The following is a 23,877-nucleotide window of genomic DNA, read 5'->3' on the forward strand; positions in this document are numbered from 1 at the left end:
TATTATAGGAGTTCCAGTAGAAGAAAAGCAAAAAAAGGGAAGAAGATTTATTTGAACAAATTATAAATGAGAACTTCCTTAATCTGGTGAAGTAAACAAACATCAAAGTCCACGAGGCACAGAGAACACCCTTCTAAATCAACAGAAAGAGGTAAACACCACAACACATTATAGTGAAACTGGCAAATTACAAATGTAAAGAGAGAATTCTGAAAGTAGCTAGGGACAAAGGTCTTAACCTACAAGGCTAGTCACAAAAAGCTAGTAGCAGACCTGTCCACTGAAACTTGGAAGTCCAGAAGGGAGTGGCAGGAAATATTCAATGTGCTAAATAGGAAAAATATGCAGCCAAGAATCCTTTATCCAGTAAGGCTGTCATTCAGAATAGAAGTAGAGATAAAGATTTCCCCAGATAAATAAAAACTAAAAGTGTTTGTGACCACTAAACCAGCCCTGTAAGAGATCGATCCTAAGGGGGATTCTGTGAATGGAAAGCTGCAAAGACTGCAATGGACCAGAGACATTACCACAAACATGAAGTCTACAGATAACACAATGGCACAATTGATATCTTTCATGTTCACTTTTAATGTAAATGGACTAACTGTCCCAGTCAAAAGACATAGGGTATCAGAATGGTTAAAAAAAAACACCAAACAAACAAGATTCATCTATATGCTGCCTGTAAAAGACTCATTTTAGACCTGAGGACACCTGCAGATTGAAAATGAGATAGACAACTATCTTTCGTGCTAATGGACATCAAAAAAAAAGCAGGAGTAGTCATACTTATATCAGACAAACTAGATTTTAAAACAAACATTGTAACAAGAGATGAAAAAGGTATTATATAATAATTAAGGGGCCTAGCCACCAAAATGAGCTAACATTTGTATATATTTATGCTCCCAATATGAAAGAACCCCAATATATAAATTAATTAATCACAATGAGCAAGTTTATTGATAATAATACTGTAATTGTAGAAGACTTTAATACTCCACCTACAACAATGGGCAGATCATCTAAGCAGAAAATCAATAAGGAAACAATGGCTTTGAATGACACATTTGACCAGATAGACTTAACAGATATACTCAGAACATTTCATCCTAAAGCAGCAGAATACACATTCTTCTCAAGTGCATGTGGAACAGTCTCCAAAATAGATAACATACTGGGTCACAAAACATCCCTCGACAAGTACAAAAAGACTGAGATCATACCATGAAATAACATATTTTCAGGGCGCCTGGGTGGCTCAGTCTGTTGAGCATCTGACTTCAGCTCAGGTCATGATCTCACGGTTTGTGGGTTTGAGCCCTACATCAGGCTCTGTGCTGACAGCTCAGAGCCTGGAACCTGTTTCAGATTCTGTGTCTCCCTCTCTCTGCCCCTCCCCTACTGTCTCTCTCAGTCTCAAAAATAAATAAACTATAAAAAAACATATTTTCAGATCACAACACTATGAAATTTGAAACCAACCACAAAAAAAATTCAGAAAACCCCCAAATCAAGGAGGTTAAAGAACATCTTACTAAAGCATGAAAGGGTTAACAAGGAAATTAAAGAAGAAATTAAAAAAAAATGGAAGCAAATGAAAATGAAAACACAACAGTCTAATCCTTTTGGGATGCAGCATAGGCAGTCTTAAGAGGAAAATACATTGAAATTAAGATCTATCTCAAGAAGCAAGAAAGGTCCCAAATATACCAGCTAACCTTACCTGTAAAGCAGCAAGAAAAGCAGCAGCAAATAGCCCAAAGCTAGTCGAAGAAGGGAAATAATAAATAGTAGAGCAGAAATAAATTATATAGAATAAAAAAACAGTATAACAGATCAATGAAACTAAGAGCTGTTTTTTTTTTTTTTCAAAGAATAAACAAAACTGGTAAACTCCTTGCCAGGCCTCTCAAAAAGAAAAGAGAGAAAACCCAAATAGATAAAATCATGGATGGAAGAGAAGAGATCATAGCCAATACCACAGAAATACAAACAATTATAGAAGAATACTATGAAAAATTATGCCAACAAACTGGGCAATCTAGAAGAAATGGACAAATTTCTAGACACACACTATTAAAATTTAAACAGCAAGAAATAGAAAATTCGATCAGACCCATAACCAACAAAGAAATTGAATCAGTTATCAAAAATCTCCCAACAAATAAGATTCCTGGGCCAGATGGCTTCCTAGGGGGAATTCTACAGACACTGAAAGCAGAGTTAATATCTATTCTTCTCAAACTGTTTCAAAAAATAGAACTGGAAGGGAAGTTTCCAAAATCATTCTATTAAGCCAGAATTACCTTGATTCCAAAACCAAAGACCCCACTAAAAAGGAGAATTACAGACCAATCTCTGATGAACTTGGATGCAAAAATTCTCAACAACATCCTAGCACATCTAATTCAACAGTACATTAAAGGAAGTATTCACCATGTCAAGTGGGATTCTTTCTTGGGCTCCAGAGATGGTTCAATATTTGCAATCAAATCAATGTGATACACCACATTAATAGAAGAAAGGATAAAAACCATATGATCCTGTCAATAGATGTAGAAAAAGCATGTGACAAAAGAGAGCTTTCTCCCTCATATCAAGAACATAACAAGGATGTCCACTCTCACCACTGTTGCTCAATAGAATGTTGGAAGTGTTTGCGTCAGCAATCAGACAGCAAAATGAAACAAAAGGCATCCAGATCCACAAAGAAGTCAAACACTTACTCTTCATAGATCACATAATATTCTATGTGGAAAACCCAAAAGACTCCACCAAAAAACTGCTAGAGTTGATATGTTAATTTAGCAAAGTTGTAGGATATAAATTCAATATATAGAAATCAGTTGCACTTCTGTACACCAATAATGAAGCAACAAAAAGAGAAATCAGAAATCCATCCCATTTACAATTGTAACAAAAATCACAAGATACCTAGGAATTAACCTAACCAAAGAGGCAAAAGATCTGTACACTGAAAATTATAGAAAGCTTATGAAACAAATTGAAGAAGATACAAAGAAATGAAAAACCATTCCATGATCATGGATTATAAGAACAAATATTGTTAAAATATCGATACTACCTGGGGCACCTGGGTGGCTCAGTCAGTTAACTGTCTGACTTCAGCTCAGATCATGATCTCACAGTCTGTGGGTTCAAGCCACACGTTGGGCTCTGTGCTGACAGCTTAGAGCCTGGATTCTGCCTTAGATTCTGTCTCTCCCTCTCTCTCTGTACCTTTTCCACTCATGCTCTGTCTCTCTCTCTTTCAAAAATAAGTAAACATTAAAAAAAGTTTTAAACAAAATGCTTATACTACTCAAAGCAATCTACACATTCAGTGCAATCCATATCAAAATAACACCAGCATTCTTCACAGAGCTACAACAAACAATCCTAAAATTTGTATGGAATCACAAAAGACCCTAAAGAGCCAAAGTAAAGTTGAAAAATAAAATCAAAGCTGGAAGCATCACAATCCTGGACTTTGACCTTTATTTCAAAGCTGTAATCATCAACACAAAGACACAAAGATCAATGGAATAGAAGAGAGAACCCAGAAATGGACCCACAAATATGTGGCCAACTAATAATCCACAAAGCTGGAAAGAGTATCCAGTGTAAAAAAGACAGTCTCTTTAGCAAATGGTGCTGGGAGAACTGAGTAGAAAAATGAAGAAAAATGACGCTGGACCACTTTCTTACACCATGCAAAAAAATAAATTCAAAATGGCTGAAAGACCTAAGTGTGTGATGGGAAATCATCAAAATCCTACAGGAGAAAACAGGCAGCAACCTTTCTGACCTTGGACACAGGAACATCTCACTTGACATGACTCTGGAGGCAAGGGAAATAAAAGCAAAAATTAACTACTGGTACCTCATTAAGATGAAAAGCTCTGCACAACAAGGGAAACAATCAACAAAACTAAAAGTCAACTGATAGAATGGAAGAAGACACTTGCAAATGACATATCAGATAAAGGGTTAGTATCCAAAATCTATAATTTACCAAACTTAACACCCCCCAAAACAAATAAGCTAGTGAAGAAATGGGCAGAAGACATGAATAGACAATTTTCCAAAGATATTCAGATGCCAAACAGACATATGAAAAAATGCCCAACGTCACTCCTTATCAGGGAACTACAAATTGAAACCAAAATGAGATACCATCTCACACCTGTCAGGATGGCTATGATTAACAACTCAAGCAACAAGAGATGTTGGCAAGGATGTGGAGAAAGGGGAACCCTTTTGCTCTATTGGTAGGAATGCAAATTAGTGCAGCCACTCTAGAAAAGAGTATGAAGTTTCCTCAAGAAACTAAAAATAGAACTACCCTATGAAACAATAATTGTACTATTTGATATTTATACAAACGATACAAAAATGCTGATTCAAAGGGGTACATATACCCAATGTTTATAGCAGTACTATCAGCAATAGTCAAATTATGGAAAGAGTCCAAATATCCATCAACCGATGAATGTATACAGAAGATGTGGTACATATACACAATAGAATATTACTCAGTGATGAAAAAGAATGAAATCTTGTCATTTGAAGCAACATGGATAGAATTGGAGGGTATATGCTAAGTGAAATAAGTCAGTCAGAGAAAAGACAGATATCATATGATTTCACACATCTGTGGAGTTTGAGAAACTCCACAGATGAACATAAGGGAAAGTAAGGAAAAAGAAGATTAAAAACAGAGAGGGAGGCAAGCCATAAAGGACTCATGAATAAAGAGAACAAACTGAGGGATGCTGGAAGTGGGGGTTTGGGAGGGGATTAAATGGGTGACAGGCATTAAGGAGAGCACTTTTCAGGATAAGCACTGGGTGTCATATGTAAGGGATGAATCACTGGGTTCTACTACTGAAGCCAAAACTGCACTGTATGTTAACCAACTTGAATATATATAGCACACACAAAAAACAAAACAAACAAAACAAAACATAAAGACTCTGAGTCACTGGGTTAGCCAGAACTTCAGGGAATAAAAAAAGAACGCTATATGTCTCTTTGGGTAAGGATTTCTCCAATAACATCTAAGAGGCCACTAAAGTTCTTTGTTCTCAGGGTCCCAGGCTCCCTTGTCTTCATTTCTTAGAAATCTCCAGTGTCTAAAAGACTTCACTCATTTTATTTAACACATTTTAAGAAGAAGTTGAGAAAACAATGTAGTTATTTATTTATTTTCTAAAACTTTCTTTTTATTCACAAGAGGAAAAGACTCCACAATCTAATAATAAAAATCTTAGCCTTAAGTTATTACTTTCTAGTGGTTGGGAAGTAGATGTTTGGCATATGGTATATTTTACTTTAGTTTCTGCCTAAAGGTATTCCAAAAAGAAAGTAATTTTTTAAATCTTAAAAAGAAAAAAGTAACATATTTCTAAGAACTTTGCAATAATTTATTGTTCATTTAAAATCTGGTCTTTTGAGGTGTGTTTATATGTTATAAATGTCTTTTTACAGAGCAATTTCTAGTTATAGAAATTCCATTAAAAAAAAACTTTTTTAATGTTATTTTTGGGAGGGAGGGAGAGAGAGAGAGAGAGAGTAGGGGATGGCAGAAAGAGAGGGAGACACAGAATCTGAAGCAGGCTCCAGGCTCTGAGCTGTCAGCACAGAGCCCAACACAGGGCTTGAACTCACGAACCGTGAGACCATAACCTGAGCTGAAGTCAGACACTTAACTGGCTGAGCCACCCAGGCACCCCAAATTCCATCTCTTTTAATACCTTATTTGACATTTTTTGGTACTTTATTTTCCCCAAGGAAAATGTGTCCATAATCATATTACCATTCTCCTTTTAAAAAAATTTTTTTAATGTTTTTCATTTGTTTCTGAAAGAGAGAGAAACACCATGAGCAGGGGAGGGTCAAAGAGAGAGGGAGACACAGAATCCAAAACAGGCTTCAGGCTCTGAGCTAGCTATTAGCACATAGCCTGACACGGGGCTCGAACCCATAGACCGTGAGATCATGACCTGAGCTGAAGTTGGACACTTAACCAACTGAGCCACCCAGGCACCCCTACCATTCTCTTTTTGTTGTAGTTTCCATCTCTCTTTTTCTCTCTAAAAGGCATTGCTGTCATCTCTGAAGTGTTAAACTGCACATGGAGGAAAACCATATTAATTTTTTTTATTGTACACCCATCACAGGCAATGCTTAAGGTGTAACATATATTGTTAACCTTTCTTCCTGTACTTATATTTTCATGTTCCATGCTGTTAATATGGTATCATGGTTGTGTTTAACAAAAGTAGTGGCAATGAGGTAAGAGGTTAAATCATTAAAGTAACTTTTTGGTAGAGAAAATGGAAACCAAGAAATAATTATAACAAAAATATGTAGGCAATAATATTGGAAGACAACAACTCTACCACAAACTTAAAACTTGCCTATTAAATGTACAAGAAACAGCAACAAAGAAGATAAGTTAGATAGTCTTCTCAGAAAAGAGTAGTAGCTAACAGCAAAAAAATAAGTCAAGAGCTTTAACAGAAATAGCAATGGGTATTAACAAGAACTAGAGCTATGATTTTGGCAAAGAGAGTAAAATGGAAGACTGATGTTAGGAAGAACTGAATATTGTATTTGAGCCAGTGTTAAAATGTATTACCAGGGGTGCTGGGGGACTCAGTAGGTTAAGTGTCCCACTTCAGCTTAGGTCATCATCTCATAGTTCATGGGTTCAGGCCCTCCATCAGGCTCTGTGCTGACAGCTCAGAGCCTGGAGCCTGCTTCAGATTCTGTGTCTCCCTCTCTTTCTGCCCCTCTACCACTCACTCTCTATCTCCATCTTTCAAAAAATGAATAAACATTAAAAAAATTTTTTTAATTTAAAATGCTTACCATTAAAAGCAGTTTTTTTCCTTTTTACATCTCCTCACTGTTATTCACCTCAGCAATATTTATAGAGAACCTAACCTTCATCAGACAGCATGTTTGGCCCAGTGACTCATGGCATATAGTCCCTGAAATTAATGATAATATTAGCAAGATAGCAGCAATCTGAGTACTTAATATCAGCCAAACACTGTGCAAAATAAACTATGTATATTTTCTCTTTTAGAACATTTGTCTGAAGTAGGTTTTATTATTTTTATTTTACAGATGAGAAACCAGAACTCAGAGTAGATAATGGAGAGGGGAAACAAGACAAGTTTGCAGGGGATTACAATGAGAAGATGAGTGGAAGCAGTAGAACAAATATGTAAGTCACCCTGGGGAGACTGAGAAATGCTGTTTGGATTTTCTAAGCCAAATTTTTTTTTATGTTTTATTTATTTCTAGGAGAGAGAGAGAGAGAGAGAGAGAGTGAGAGCGAACGTGAGCAGGGGAAGGTCAGAGAGAGAGGGAGTCACAGACTGAAACAGGCTCCAGGCTCTGAGCTGGCAGTCAGCACAGAGCCCGACACGGGGCTCGAACCCACGAACTGCGAGATCATGACCTAAGCGAAAGTGGGACGCTTGACCGACTAAGCCACCCAGGCGCCCCTCTAAGCCAAATTTTTAAGAAAAAGAAGAAATAGAATACAGGAGGTAGGAAGAAGGAAATTGGAATATTAGCATCAGCTACAGGTGAAAAGTCCTTGATTCAAGAGGAATCATGGCCTACGTGGAAGAATCCAAGTAACTCAGAATATCTAGAATATGAAACATGAGTTTGTTGAGACAAGACAAGAACAGAAGCAATGTTACAAGTAACTCCGTATGCCAGATTAAAGAATTTGGATTTTACTCCATGACATTAAAAAAGGCACATAATGGCAATTTAAATACTATTCTGTATACAATGTGGAGACCAGATTAGAAGGGAACAAGACTGGAGGCAAAGATACCATTTAAGAGGTTTTTGCAATTATCTAGAGGTAAAGGGGTCCTGGAAAAAAATACGGTGGTAGAGGTAGAAGGAAGTTAAATTATTAGCTGGATATTAAAGAACAAGAATTGAGAAGGTGTTTAGTGTCTGAGACAGAGATAAAGAGAAAGGTGCTGCCATACACTGATAGACAATACAGGGGGTAGAGTAAGTTTGGAGAAGGATAAATTAGTTTGTTTGAATGTGACATATCACTCTCTAGAGTGTAGACTCCATTGGGCAATTGAACATACCAAGCTGGACCTCAACTGGAAGCTCTACGTTGGAGATAGACTTACAAATAATTGATATAATTAGGGCACATGGGTGGCTAAATCGGTTAAGTGTTCGACTCTTGATTTTGGCCCAGGTCATAATCTCATGGTTCTTGAGTTGGAGCCTCACATCGGGCTCCATGATGACAGGGAAGAGCCTGCTTCTAAATAAATAAATAAATAAATAAATAAATAAATAAATAAATAAATAAACAAACTAAAAAAAAGAGTAATCAGTATATTCTCATTGGAGCTACTGACCTAGATGAGATCCTCCAAGAGGTTAAAAGGATGAAAATAGAAGTTTAAAGAAAGGAAGTCTATCAGAAGCCCACAAGAGAGACTAAGAGAGATTAGAAGAAAAAAAATACTAAAAGTATTTTTTCATAAAACACAGATGCAGAATATTTCAAGTATATTTAAGAATGTCACTGAGAGATCAGTCAAAATAAAACTTTCCAAACTTATGTATATATCAACTGTTTGTAAAGAGAATACCAAGGAAAATATATATCTTGCTGGGTCATCAACTGATCAACCATTCAGAAGAAAGAATATTGTGTTACATATAAAAATGCAATCAAAACCAAATGTTCAAAAGGAAGTTCCATTCTTACAATAGGATTTTTCAGCCGACATCTGAAAAACAACCTGATACATATTTAATTTCTTAGATAGAAAAATTTGTACATACGAAAATACTTGGGTTCACTCCACAGAACCAACTTATGTATCAAAATCACCAAGGCTCCTGTGGTCCTAAAAGTTATGGTCCTTATCTGACAATACTTGTCAAACTTTTCTATACCAGTTCGTCATGAATCTGAGTTCAGGAGTGGGTGTAAGCTGAGGAGGTTTGTGTTGTGACAGTAGAAAGAAAAGATAAAATGGCAGCAGGATGTAAGGAATGAAAGATTAAAAGAAGTTTTTTGTTTTAAATAGGAGATAAAATCAAATAAAAAGAAATGAATACAGTATGATTTTAAATACAAAGAAAATAAATATTTTGCCTAACAATATCAATATTTTTAGGAAAATAGAAGAGGTGATCTTGGAGAATGAGAAAGGCAGATCAGTTTTAAGAGGATGTGGGGGAGGGCGGAAATCCCTACTACATAAAAATTGTAGTTAGCTCTGCACAAATGGTTCACAAAATATTTTAACAGGTTTAATTCCAGTTAGAATTTGGTCAAATTCTAAGTTCTAAACATAAAATTGACTACATGGGTGCTTTATTTTAACACGTAGCTCAAAAGAGTATTGATCAGAATATCATCTCTGGGTCACATCTGAATTATCATTTGAATTATTTGAAAACACATTTTTATCATTTATAATTACAAGTATAGAGTTAAAGCAATTCCATCTGATACTTTTACTACAGGGATATATATATAGTTCATTGACTTTAATTTCTTCAAAGCTATTAATATACTTTATAGCAACATAAGAAAAGGCACATCTGAAATGCATTAAAAAGTTTCCTTTTAGTTATTGCTGTCAGCTACATTTTATTACAGCAATTGGTAAGACAAGGAAGAACCTTTTATCCTTTAAAAGCCTAGTTTATATTTTATAGCATTGTTTACTAAATGCTTAATGTCTATTCTAGCCATAACACAGATGTCCTTTGAAACACCAGCTGTTTTTAAAACTTTATGTACCTGTTTGATAACTAGCAGACAAATTACCAACATTTTTATTCTGAAAAAAAGGGGTGTGTGCTATATCTCAAATTGGATGTTAAGGATATTTGAACTTTCTTTGTGAAATACATGAAAACAATAATGTCATGGTGCTTGCATATTGCTCATATGGCTGGTGAATTTTTATTAATGTCCACCCCAAAATTATAAATTCAGCCAAAACCAATATCCATAAAGGAATGGTTATCTATTCACATATAGAGAAGAAAAATAAATCTAACTGATTTTTTAAATCTTTTTAATGTTTATTTATTTGGGATAGACAGAGAGAGTGAGAGAGCAAGAGTGAGAGAGAGTGAGCGAGCATGAACGGGGGAGGGACAGAGGGAGAGAGACAGAGAATCTCAAGCAGACTCTCCATGACATGGGCCTTTATCTCAAGAACCACTGGATCATGACCTGAGCAGAAATCAAGAGTTGGCTGCTTAATCAACAGGGCCACCTAGGTACCCCTTAAATTTACTTTTTAATTGGCCAACCTCTTCACCTTCCATAGGTTATATTTATCATTATAATTTCCTCCCTTCTGATTTAAGAAATTATCCACATTAAGTTGTCTGTTATCATTTAGGGTAACATGACTTTTCTAGTTCAATTTTGTATATTTTTGCTTTGTTATTTTTGTTAGAATGTTCATTCAATGTGCTTAGAAGGACATTTACACCAATGCCGTAACTTTTGTTTCATTGACCACATCATTGTTTGAATGTATTTTCTAAAGATTTAAAATCCAAAATACTAGTTTCTTTACATGATTTTTTATTTTTTCTTTACATGATTTTAAAAATAAGTTATTTTTAAAAAATTTTAATGTTTATTTATTTTGAGAGAGAGAGAGAGAGATCGAGTGGGGGAGTAGGAGAGAGAGAGGGAGACACAGAATCCAAAGCAGGCTCCAGGCTCTGAGCTGTCAGCACTGAGCTGAACATGGGGCTTGAACTCATGAACCATGAGATCATGACCTGAACCATAGTCGTACGACTAACTGACTGAGCCACCTAGGTGCCCCAAACATAAATTATTACCTTGTGCAGTAGATCATAAATCAGGATACATATTGTTCATTCATTCATGAATGCCTGTTATGTGAAAGATTCTGCTTTAAAGTCAAAGGAGACACAGTCTTAACCCTTATAGTGTGTATTTCATACAGTCAGTTTTACCAACTGTGGATGATACGATAAAATTGAGTTTTTAGATTTATAAAGCAGGAGCTCAGTGACAGGACTCTTGCTCACCTATGTGGCCAAATCTGAAAACTAATTGATTAATCTCTTTGATATTGGTATTTAATTACTACCTCATGTGATATGGATAAATGTCCCAAGGAAAGGAAATAGGAAATTCTTTGTCAATAAAGCACAGGAAATCAGAAATATTACAATATGAAAGAGAGTTCACATTGAATTTCAGGGCTAGAAATGAACCCCAGGTGTTCATCCAGAAAAGAGGGGGGAAAAACAATTGGTTATTTTTGTTAGCAGTTCCAATATCTGAAGAGCAATGCTTTTTTTTCTTTATACTATAAGACCATTCAAATCTTCTCTCTTACAGTGCCTATAAACAGCAACTCTAAATACAAATAAATATCACTCAAACCCAAAGCAGGTATTCTCTATCTCCAGGTTTCAAGCCATTACAGTAGAACTATAATGTGGCTTTCATCTCATGTTAGTAAAATAAAAATACTCTCTCAAAGGTCTTCATGAATTAGCTAGTTCAAAGCAACTGGTATTTCCTAACCCTTATCCATTAAACCTCTCTGTATTACTTTTATTTTCACAAGTTTTCTCCTTCCTTTAACTCACAGGTTTCTGCATTATTTTAAATTACATTTTATCAATCAGATCAGGGTGCTTTTGTCTTATTTGTTTCTCTTCTGCCTACTTTCTAAAATTACAAATTCCTCAAGAATTTAACTTCAAATTGCTTCTCTTAGTACTCCTCCTCTTGGCAATGTTATCCTTAAGACTCCAGATATCATGTTGGTGATTCATGTAATAATTTACCTCTCTAAAGTCCAAAAAACTGTCTCAACTATCAGTGTAATACTAGGCAATTTCCTCTGAGATGTCCCATGGAATATTAATATCCAACAAAAAAGTAGTGAATACCATTGTGATCTAGAAGCCAGAACTTTAAAATCCTTTTATTAGCTGAGGGAACTTGGGAAAATCACCTTTCCTCTTAACCTTTGTTTACTCATCAAGGAGCTAAAAATAGAGATTTAAAAAAAAACACCTTTTCCCTACTCCCATTACCCCAGGCCCAATAGAAGAGATGAAATTGCTTGGAAAAAGAAATGTGCATCACTATTTAAATATTTTTCCAGGGGCACCTGGGTGGCTCAGTCAGTGAAGCATTGAACTTCAGTTCAGGTCATGATCTTGTGGTCCATGGGTTCGAGCCCCCATTTTACACAGGAGAATACTGATTATTAATAAAATTATATAATTTGCTCACTCAACTAGAACATAAAAGTCAAGATTTTATTCAGCTGTGTCAGCATTCAAATCTGATATCTTGAAAACAATAGCAATTGTTTTCAAACTGTTTAATAGATATGAAAATGTTGGGAAGAAGTTTAGGATACACAAAAGGAATAAGAAGAACTGACATATCCCAGTTGTAAGCCTCACTACCCTAGATCCAAAGAGAAGTTCTTCTCATAAAGGAGAGAAGGAGGGTAAAATAAGAAAATATATTTTGGGAAAATATTTTTGAAAAACATCTCAACCTTTTTTGTATGACCTACTATCTAGTTTGCAAATATTTATCTTACGGCTCTTGATATTTAAATTCTCTTTTATAGCAATTGCTAGCCATCCAGCACTTTCAACAATACCCAAATCATGGAAAGAACCTAAATGTCCCTCAACTGACGAATGGATCAAGAAGATGTGATTTATCTGTACAATGGAATACTATACTACATGGCAAAGAGGAAGAATGAAATCTGGCCATTTGTAGCAATGGAACTCGAGGGTGTTATGCTGAGCGAAATAAGTCAGGTAGAGAAAGACAGATGCCATTTGTTTTCATTTATAAGTGGAACAGGAGAAACTTAACAGAAGACCATGGAGGAGGAGAAGAGGAAAAATAGTTGGGGAGACGGAGGGAGGCAAACCATGAGAGACTCTTGAGTACATAAAGATGGTTCTGAGGGAACACTTGATGAGCAGGAAAAATAAATTTCTCATATGGGGAAAAAAATTGCTAGCCATCCTTCTCTTTATTAGATTAGAAACTAACTGAAACTAATTGAAAGTAATTAATATTGTCTTACTCATGTTTGTGTTGTTCATAATACTGGCAACTCAAATATTTGTTCAATAAAAAATGAATCTACCCTTATATGTTACTATATAATATTACACAAAGATATTATATATAACTCAAATAATATCATCACCCCTTATTCTTCACATGCAGTTCTGTAGGTTGCTTTTTTACATCCATGTATAGAAGTTAATCATAAAATGTTATTTTGCTCCTGAAAATATAGTACAAAACTCAAACTTTTACATGAAGTTAATGAAGTGAAATTTAACTCTGAGAGCTACACAGTATTTCTAGGAAAGAAATTCATTGGATTATCACATGGTAGCTAGATATTAGGTTTTCAACATGGATAGTGTGTTCTTTGCTGAAGTGGAATCAGAAATTCCTACAATCACTTAAGAAGGATGATTTGTATCCTTGGTCATTTGGACCTCTATCGATGACAATATGGATATTTATTGAACTGCTTTGAGATACTTCAAAGAGAACAAGTAAGTTTTCACTTTCTTGTGTATCCCTGAAGCCTAGCCTAGTATTTAGTTCATGTAGATCTTATCATTGATGTTTTCGAAATAATTACTCATACTCATAAAAAAACAGTAATTTTAATTTGGAGAAAAAGTCCAAATTTAAAAACTGTATAGTAAAAAAATTTTAAAATAATTTTTAAAGAATTATGTTTCTGTTCTACATTTAATATGCTAAAATCATTCAAAAATAACTTCATCTTCAAGATATTCCCATAAACATGATGAGTCATTTCAATAGGCTATGCCTCATGGAGCATTTTAAATAAACTTGAAAATCAATTATAAGGAAATGGATGTTTTGCTGTTCATGGAAACACCAAAAAAAAATCATACTTCCTATGACAATACCAATCTAATTAAGAGCAGCTATGCATTGAAAAGGTGTGTCCTAAAACGATTTATGATAAAACATACAGAAAAGATGGATGAAAAACTATCATCTCTCTACTGCAGCTGTGAGTCTCTTCCCTCCACACCCCCTCCAATACACTTTACCTTGAATTATAAATAACATTACATCATGGGAAACATTCTTGCACTCTCATATATGGCATACATTGCTGGGAAGACTTTAAATTCGGCAGAAAGAATTATATTATATTTAAATATATCTGGGTTATCCAAGAAAACCTGAGGATTAACTAATGCTTTGTAAAGAACAGTGAAATGTGAGCTGTAAGGTGAGGGAACTACATTGAGAAATTACACTGAAAATTCTCTTAACACATTTAAAAGTGATCAGTGACCAATAATTTTACTAGAACTAATATTAATTCAACTTTTTTTCAGAAGACAGAATTTTATACTTTTTTTACAGATTTTTTTGAGTACTACATTTCTAATATCTTATTCTTTAAGTTTTTATTTTTATTTATTTTGAGAGAGACAGAGAGTGAGAGCAGGGGAGGGGCAGAGAGAGAGAAGGAGAATCCCAAGCAGGCTCCACACAGTCAGCACAGAGCCTAATGCAAGGCTTGAACTCATGAACATTGAGCTCATGACCTGAGCTAAAGTCAGACACTTAACCAACCAACCCACACAGAACCCCATATATCTCATCTATCAGAGACTATTTTCTCCTCTTGCAAGACACTCTTATAGTTTGAAAGTTCTGCTACAGGGTCTTTGCTTAACCAACTTCACAAGAAAAAAATACATACATTTGAACTAATGTTTATAATTTTAATATTTTGATTTCATAACAACCCAAATTTCTGGAGTATCTACTATTTACAGCCACTGAGAAAACATTAAGTAGCTCATATTCTAGTGGTCGAATCTGGTAGACCAAGAATAATCACAACACAGAGTGGCTGAATTTTAAACCCTGTCTGATAACAAGTACTATTAGAACATACAAATTGAGAATGGAGGAAGTTTGTCAGAGGAACTGACATCTCAGGAGATTTTGAATAGAAGTAGAAATGTTCCAGATGGAAAGTAGGGAAAAGACATACCCAATAGCAGCGTTTAACAAAGCATGTAATGACCAATAAAACTACTGACATAAGATGTCTGAAAGACAGTGATAGTAGGTGAGGTCATAGAAGACCTTAATTTCTACAGGACTTTATTACTTTCACATGGTTTCTTTTGCCCTGCACAAAACACCAGGAGACAATGGTGCAGGTATGATTATCTCTAATTTATCAAGCTCAGCGAAAATCTGACAATACACAGTAAGCAAATAGCATAACTGAGGATAAAACTTCAGGTGTCCTGACTCTTAGTCTGACTCTCTTTGTGCAAATTCTTCTGGAGTTCTCACTCTTACTATGTTTTAAATTTAACCAGAGTAATGTCATCCAGTGAAAGGCAAGGAAATTCCAACATCAGGGAGACCTGGGTTGGAATCCCAGATTTGCCCTCTTTGAAAGACCCCACCATATTACTTTTGAAAACTGTTTCTAACTCCACCCAATGAAATGCATACCTATGATTCACAATCTTATATAACAGCACATTCTCTAATACATAATAAATGCTCAATTTATGGTAGGTATTTTTATTTGATTATCACTATCAATATTATTTTTATTTCACATAAAGATACTTATATCTCTCAGAAAGAGTTAATCACTCTTTTGAGTTGCTAAAAACATTTCGAAATCTCCTTCAAGCATTATACTGCATTTACCTGTTTAAATTATCTGCTTCCTCTCTTATTAACATTTCAATTCATCAAGAATACAAACATTCATTTCTTTTTAAAATTTTTTTTTAATGTTTTTATTTATTTCTGAGAGAGAGAGAGAGACAGCGTGAGCAGGGGAGGGTCAGAGAGAGAGGGAGAAACAGAATCTGAAACAGGCTCCAGGCTCTGAGCTGGCTGTCAGCACAGAGCCCGAAGTGGGGCTGGAACCCACGAACCGTGAAATCATGAACTGAGCCGAAGTCAGCCACCCAATCGACTGAGCCACCCAGGCACCCTGCAAACATTAATTTCTGTACTCTCCATGCTTAGATCCAAACTTATGACAAGATTGTGGTAAAAGTAAATGAGAGGAATAAACAAAATCTTTAATTATTGTTCATTATAAATCATATTTTCTACATTTTTTAAATTTATATGATTATTAATGAGCTTAAAATCTAACATCAACATGCCTTCTCCTAATAAACAAATTAGCTCACTTTACCCCCCACCCCCATTTCACAATCTGCCCATATCAATGTAGAAAACTCTTATTAGATGAAAAGTGAAAGGAAGATATCGTAAAATCATTGTTATAAAGATCTAAAAAGTAAGTATGACTTGAAATTTAGGTGACTATGAGCCTGAAATTTAAAAAAAAAAGCCAAAGTCCCTAGAAAATATTTTTAATAGTAGTATAACAAAAGATTATTTTCAAGCAATTATTTTGCCAAAAAATAAAGAAAGAAAGAAAGAAAGATGCTTGTATAAGCTCCTAATGTAGCTGATATTCTAGACCAGTGTTAAGAAAACAGACACTAACAGAGCATCACTAATTTTTATTCTGACTCCCATATATGCAGCCAATTTTCAAGATCTCTGAAACAATCCCAAACATGCTTGGTGGTAAACAATGGGGAAGCACAAGGCAAGCTGACAGGCGCAAACACCATCCCCCTCCCCCTCAATCGGGTGGGATTTGTGTGATATTCCTCTGGCATTCCTGGCTGCCCAAGAACAAAGGAAAGGGGAAAAACGAATGGTTAACTGATAGAAGTCATAGTCCTAAGCTTCCATAGTTATGTGGGAAACAAAGTCAGAAGGAAATGGCACATAGAACTAAATTTCCTTATAACCTACAGCCTACTGACAAATACTTGAGGCAAACAGTAAAATGTTTCTCCGGGACCTCCCTACAAACTTAACGTTACTGTGCTAATGTTTTGCTAGAGGGGAAAAAGAACCTTAGCTTGACAATAGCTAGTCCTCTAGTATCCTGGGGGTCTTCTTTAGCATATGAAAATCTCACTGGAAACTTCCCCTGGACTTTATCTCCCTCAACTCTAAAGTTGTACAACCAGTCATTCCTCAAGGTCCCTGGGCAGCTCTTTCTGCCCACAGGTCATGTCAATAAAATTTATCTTTTTGGACCAAAGATGTCTTAAAGAATTCTTTCTTGGCTGTCTGCTCCAGACCCCATGAACCCCACTATCACCCCAAAAACCTCATCAGCAGAAACATTTTCAAAACATCTAATATGATCAGACTTTTTGCTGGCATCCAATAAAGCTGACTTTTGTTTTTGTTGTTTTTGCAAGTTAATCATTTACAGAATGTGGACAATTGTGGAGTTAATATATTAATGTCAAAGCAATACATAATTATTCCCAATTACTAGTGATGTCCTAATTTGTGCAGACCTCAAGCCTAAGATAATTTCAATTTTTACTTGGAGATGTGATATGTTAATGATCTATAAAGTATCTTGGAAGAAGTACAATCTTCCTTTATTTCAATTACTGTTCACTATGAAAATGCTACTGTATAACACAGCACTAAAGATATAAATTAATGATGCTCTAAGTCAGGACAGGTAAAAAATAATAAAGTTCAGAATATGAATATGCATTGAGGTGATAAAATCAGAGACATGGTCTGTCCTGTGTTAAGCAAAAAGTAGGTCAGAACTTATGTCGTAAGGTTTTGACCTGTTAAAGGGGCCACCCTAACATGATAGGGTCAATTGGACAATGAAAAAGGGGCAAAGACTGTAGTTCACTGAAGCTATTTGGGGGAAAAAAAAGATCCTAAGGTGAATAGTGTCCATTTACATATTCATGTGATTTAGTGTATCAAGTTGTATAAATATGTTGGCAAACTGCAGTAGAATTTGGGTTGGTGAGAAAAATCAGGGCAGATTTAGACTGAAATAGAAGTGATAGGGAAAAATCTGTTATAAGATGACCGACAGGACTGATAAGGAAATACCTGTCGCTGATCAAAGGCTCTCCCTTCCTGGTTCTTCTTCCCACCGTGCTGTTTGCATGCATTAATGAAGAATGCAGAAGAAATAGGCTATAAATTACTCCCTCTGTTGATGCTCTGGGCTCAGACCTCTGGAGAATGATCTCCTCTGAGCCCACCGGTATAAAATAAAACTCCTTTCCAAGATCTCTGAGGGCCAATTGGTTCTTCTGCCAGTGATCCAGATCAGATCCCGCAACAGAAGCATGGACAAGAGGGGAGCACTATATGAGGTATGCCTGTGAATTTACCTTTTGGGGTAACCCCAAGATTTAGGTAACTAAAAGGATGGAAAGAGCTAAGTCAAGCCTTGGATTTTTCACAATCATTCTTGATGTAGATTCATGTCACAGCACAACTTTGAGATTGAAGCTGAAATTAAGGAAGAGCTGGTAGTTTTAAATCTTAGCTGCTTCCAGATGGACAATGTCATTTATAAGTGGGAGATAGGTCTTTAGTAGAACTCTGAAAGCTAGGTTTACATTTCTTTTTTTTTTTCAATGTGTATTTTTGAGAGACAGGCAGACAGACATAGCATGAGTGGAGAGGAGGGTGGCACAGATAGAGAGAAACACAGAATCTGAAGCAGGCTCCAGGCTCTGAGCTGTCAGCACAGAGCCCAACGTGGGGCTCGAACTCACAAACTGTGAGATCGTGACATGAGCCGTAGTCAGATGCTTAACCGACTGAGCCATCCAGGTGAACTGGATTACATTTTTTTCAGAAGTAAAGCACAAATGCAAGCCCTTCTCCCCAAGGTATTAAAAAAAATAGATAAAAGCATATCTAGGATAATGCCTTTTTGAGTTGCGAGTTATTTTATGGTGACAGTGCATAAGAGAATTGGCCAGAGGATGAATATTGTCTCTCATAGGATAGTGAGTACATATTTAGATCTATTAACTAGGTTTAAACACATGTTTGGAATTGAAAGAGGAAAAATTTTCTCAATATGTTGCCGATTTTGGTGTAAATGTATATAGCATGTTGGGATTTTTAGATTTTCCTTTTTTTCCTTTTATACTATACCATTTGCTCTATAGCCTGGTTTTCATTGCAAACACACCAGGAAAAAAGGAGTGGGGATAAAAATAGAGGAAAAAGTTAACATGCTGCAGGTCTCAGAGGAATAACTTTCTTGCTTTTTGTCAAAAGTTTTCCATTTCCTTGAAGTGTAGTTTCAGTTCTGCAGGAATCTGAAGAGAAGCCTCTATATGAATATTTCCTTCAATGTCACTAAAACCTACCACAACAAAACATTTGTATTATGTTTTGAGTCCACACATTTGTATGCATACTCTCTAAAAAAAAGAAGAAAACTGATATGAAAACTGAATTCTTAAGTAGGATCCATGAATATGACTAAGGTCTAGAGTTATTTAAAAATCAACCATCTAGGGACACCTGGGTGTTTCAGTCAGTTAAGCATCCAACTTTGGCTCACATCATGATCTCAGGGTTCGTGGGTTTGAGCCCTGCATCAGGCTCTGTGCTGACAGCTAGCTCAGAGCCTGGAGCCTGTTTCAGATTCTGTATCTTCCTCTCTCTGACCCTCCCCTGCTCACGCTGTCTCTCTCTCTCAGAAATAAATAAAAACATTAAATAAAAATAAAAGTGAACCATCTAGGTTATATTTTATTAAATAACCATTTGTAGTTCAGGAAATGAAGACTCTTAATACTCTTTAGGGGAGTGTGTGTGTGTGTGTGTGTGTGGTGTGTACATATTTATAATGAAAATGAAATGACTATTATGCATATTTGTACAACTATCAGTTCTAATTGAAGTTGTACAACTTGGTCATCATTTATATTTCTGACAACAATAAGGTTATAGTGATGAAAAGGACAAAATAACTGAATATTGCAAACAAATTTATGCTTTTGTGCCAATACTAATGCTACCTACTGGCCAAGTTTTCCAGACACTAATACATTGTCCAGAAGTCTCTACATTTTCAGTTGTTACCAAAAAGTTCCAGAGAGAGAAAGAGAGGGAGAGGGAGGAGGGTGGGAGAATGTGTCACTCAGGCCTATTAAGACTAATCAGATATATTCAAATAAGAAATGTTTACACTTAAGTAGTACATCATTTAATTGAAGCCACATAATGACCTAAATGAAATATCTTTTTGGTCCAAGAAAAGATGCTTTCAACAGATATTTTTGTAAACAGAAGAAGTGTTGAGATATTTGAAAAAATAATATTAGAGACTACCTAAGCCATATATACACTGATGAATTCATACCTTAGTTTAAGCTTATGCACATCACTGAGATATGATAGGAAGAAATATACTGCCTGGTGGAGCCCCATATAATTAAATGATACTAATGACTTTCAAAGAGGAATTGAGTGGATGGTTATAAGGTAGTTTTCAGGGTACACACACCAATTTACCTAAAGTCAAAAGCAATTTAACATGTGGAAGAATTTTATTTTTCTGTTACAGTACGTGCTAAATATTTTGTGACCAATTAAAATATTTTACAATTTATTTTAGAAAATAAAAGACAATTTTGAGATATCACATAATTAGCAAAAGATGTCTAGAATAGGATTAGGAAATGATATCTATTTGGTCAAATCATAGGAACCTGATAACTTTGCTATATTGTGTTATGTTATTGTAAACACATTCTCTTTGTAAGTCACTCCAAACTAAAGACTAAGTTCTATTTCGGTCCAACTCTGCAAAACAATTTCCCCGGAGCTTGTTCAGAGTAGTACAGATCCATATTAACTTGAATGGACAGAAATGGGCTTGTAGGACAGCTGAAAGCAATCAGCACTAATTCTTGATATGCAGTGGTTAAATATATAATTACTGTGCCATTTCTCTTGGCTTGACTTTCTTCTGAAAAAAAAAAAAAAAGGAACCTTGTTTTTCCATCTAAGTATCCTCATTCTAAGTTTGTCTCTTCATAGAGATGGTGAAAGTTTTTCAATAAATCCTTTTGTTATATTTAAATTTATTTTAAATCCCTAATTGAGTCCCCGGTAATTTCTGTTTTCTTTATCAAAAAAGAGCAATGTTCAGGAACTGTACTACTTTATCTTGATTATATAGCAAAGACATATTAATCATCATTAAATATGAATAAAACATAATGATTCCCCTAAGCGTTATTATCATAAAATGCCAGAGACTGAATTCAGAAGGTTAAGATTTTGGAAATTATTTTCAGGGACAATAAAAGGGTAAATTGAAGTTTTCCACCTTTCCCCATATTTGGAAGTGTAGGCTGATGGGAAGGACAATTTGGTAGAATGTGATTAATGAACTTGTGCAAGCTTTTATCCTTAAAAGAATGAAGTGGGAGTTTCAACTGGTGGTACATTCCTGTACTATCATTTCATTATATTTTCTCCCCCTCTCACCTGAAATTTTTCTTTGTGTGCTATTAACCTCTAACTCAAAATAATTTTAGCAGTGAAATAAAAAATATGTAATATAACTTTCTCTTACTCTTGTATTATCTAAAAACCATTGAAATGATATTGGTACACAGAATTCTAACAGTTTATCTCATATAAGATTCTTAGTAGTATTAAACATAAAATATAAAAGTACAAATAGATAAATATTACATAGGTAATATTTCATAGCATGTTTTATTTATTATTTCCCTATGTTTACCTCTTCTACTTGAATATGACACAAATTATCACTTACTATAAAGTGATAGAGCTGATTAAGAAGTAATGTCTACCTAACGGGGAGATAGAGTTTTTCAGACAAAAACTTAAAGGAATTTGTGACTACTAAACCAGCCCTACAATTTTAAATTTTTGTAATTTTTGTAAATTACAAAAATGTAAATTTTTGTAAATTACATGGAAAACCCAAAAGACACCACCAAAAACTGCTAGAACTGATACATAAATTTAGCAAAGTAGCAGGATATAAACTCAATGTACAGAAATTGGTTACATTTCTATATACTAATAATGAAGCAACAAAAAGAGAAATCAAGGAATCTATCCCATTTACAAACCAAAAACCATAAGATATCCAGGAATAAACCTAACCACAGAGAACAAGCCTCTGTACCCTGAAAACTATAGAAAGCTTATGAAAGGAATTGCAGAAGACACAAAGAAACGGAGAAACATTCCACACTCCTAGATTGGAAGAACAAATATTAAAAATATAATTAAAATGTCTATACAACCCAAAGAAATCTACACATTCAATGCAATCTCTATCAAAATACCACCAGCACTCTTCACAGAGCTAGAACAAATAATTCTAAAATTTGTAGCGAACTAGAAAAGACCCAACATAGCCAATAATGTCGAAAAAGTAAACCAAACCTGGAGGAATCACGATTCCAGACTATATTACAAAGCTGGAAGCTGTATTACAAGCTGTATTACAAAGTTGTAGTCATCAAGACACTATGGTAGTAACACAAAAACAGACACATAGATCAATGGAACAGAAGACAGGATCCAGAAATAGACACAACAAAGGAAACAATCAACAAAGCTAAAAGGAAATCGATGCAATCGGATATTTGCAAATGACATATCTTATATAGGGTTAGTATCCAAAATCCATAAAGAATTTATCAAGCTCAACAATCAAACAATAATTCAGTGAAGAAATGGACAGAAGACATGAATAGACACTTTCCCCAAATAAGCCATCCAGATGGTTAACACACACATGAAAAGATGTTCAACATCCCTCTTCATGAGGGAAATACAAATCAGAACCATAATGAGATACCACCTCACATTTTTCAGAATGGCTAAAATTAACAACCCAGGAAACAAACAATGTTGGCAAGGATGCAGAGAACGGCAATACTTTTGCACTGTTGGTGGGAATGCAAACTGGTGCAGCCACTCTGGAAGACAAAATGGAGGCTCCTCAGGAAATTAAAAATAGAACTATCCTACTATCCAGCAATTGCACTACTAGGTATTTACCCAAAGGATACAAAAATGCTGATTCAAAGAGGCACATGCACCTCAATGTTTATAGCCGCACTATCAACAATAGCCAAATTGGCTATGGAAAGAGCCTAAATGTCCATCAACTGATGAATGGATAAAGAAGAGGTAAAATATATATACAATAGAATATTACTTGGTGATCAAGATGAATGAAATCTTGAAATGAAATTTGCAACAACATGGATGCACCTAGAGTGTATTATGCTAAGCGAAATCAGTCGATTAGAGAAAGACAAATATAAAACTTCACTCATTTAGAATTTAAGAAACAAAACAGATGAATATAGGAGAAGGGAAGGAAAAATAAGATAAAAACAGAGAGGGAGACAAATAACAAGACACTCTTAAATACAAAGAAAAACCAAGGGTTGCTGGAGGGGAAGCAGGCAGGCAGATGGGCTAAATGGGTGATAGGCATTAAGGAGGGTACTTGTTGGAATGAACATGTTATATAACACCCAGTGTGCATTCCAAAGTGATGAATCACTGGATTCTACTACTGAAACCAACATTACACTGTTTGGTAACTAATTTGAATTTAAATAAACTATAAAAATCTAAACCAAAAAATGTAAAGTCTACCTGAAGAGTGACATGCATTTGGTACATGTTGGAAATTTCAAGATTCTTGTTTTTTTTTCACTTTGATAATGAACTTATTAACTTACCCTAAAGATTATAATTCATTGTCAGTGACCATAGGTGCAAAAATATGCAGCAACATGACTATGAATGAGAATTAAAGTAAAACACATTAAAAAAATAATAATAAAGTAGAACACATTGTAAAAGAT

General features: G+C 35.0%; 1 protein-coding gene across 2 annotated transcripts in view; it reads right to left on the reverse strand.

Annotated features, from left to right (window-relative positions):
* CADM2 (cell adhesion molecule 2) overlaps positions 1–23,877 on the reverse strand; it is a 325,806-nt gene that overhangs the window by 24,937 nt on the left and 276,992 nt on the right. The window lies entirely within an intron of this gene.

This window comes from Crocuta crocuta, unplaced genomic scaffold (genome assembly GCF_008692635.1).
Source record: "Crocuta crocuta isolate KB4526 unplaced genomic scaffold, BGI_CrCroc_1.0 scaffold6, whole genome shotgun sequence".
Lineage (NCBI taxonomy): Eukaryota > Metazoa > Chordata > Mammalia > Carnivora > Hyaenidae > Crocuta > Crocuta crocuta.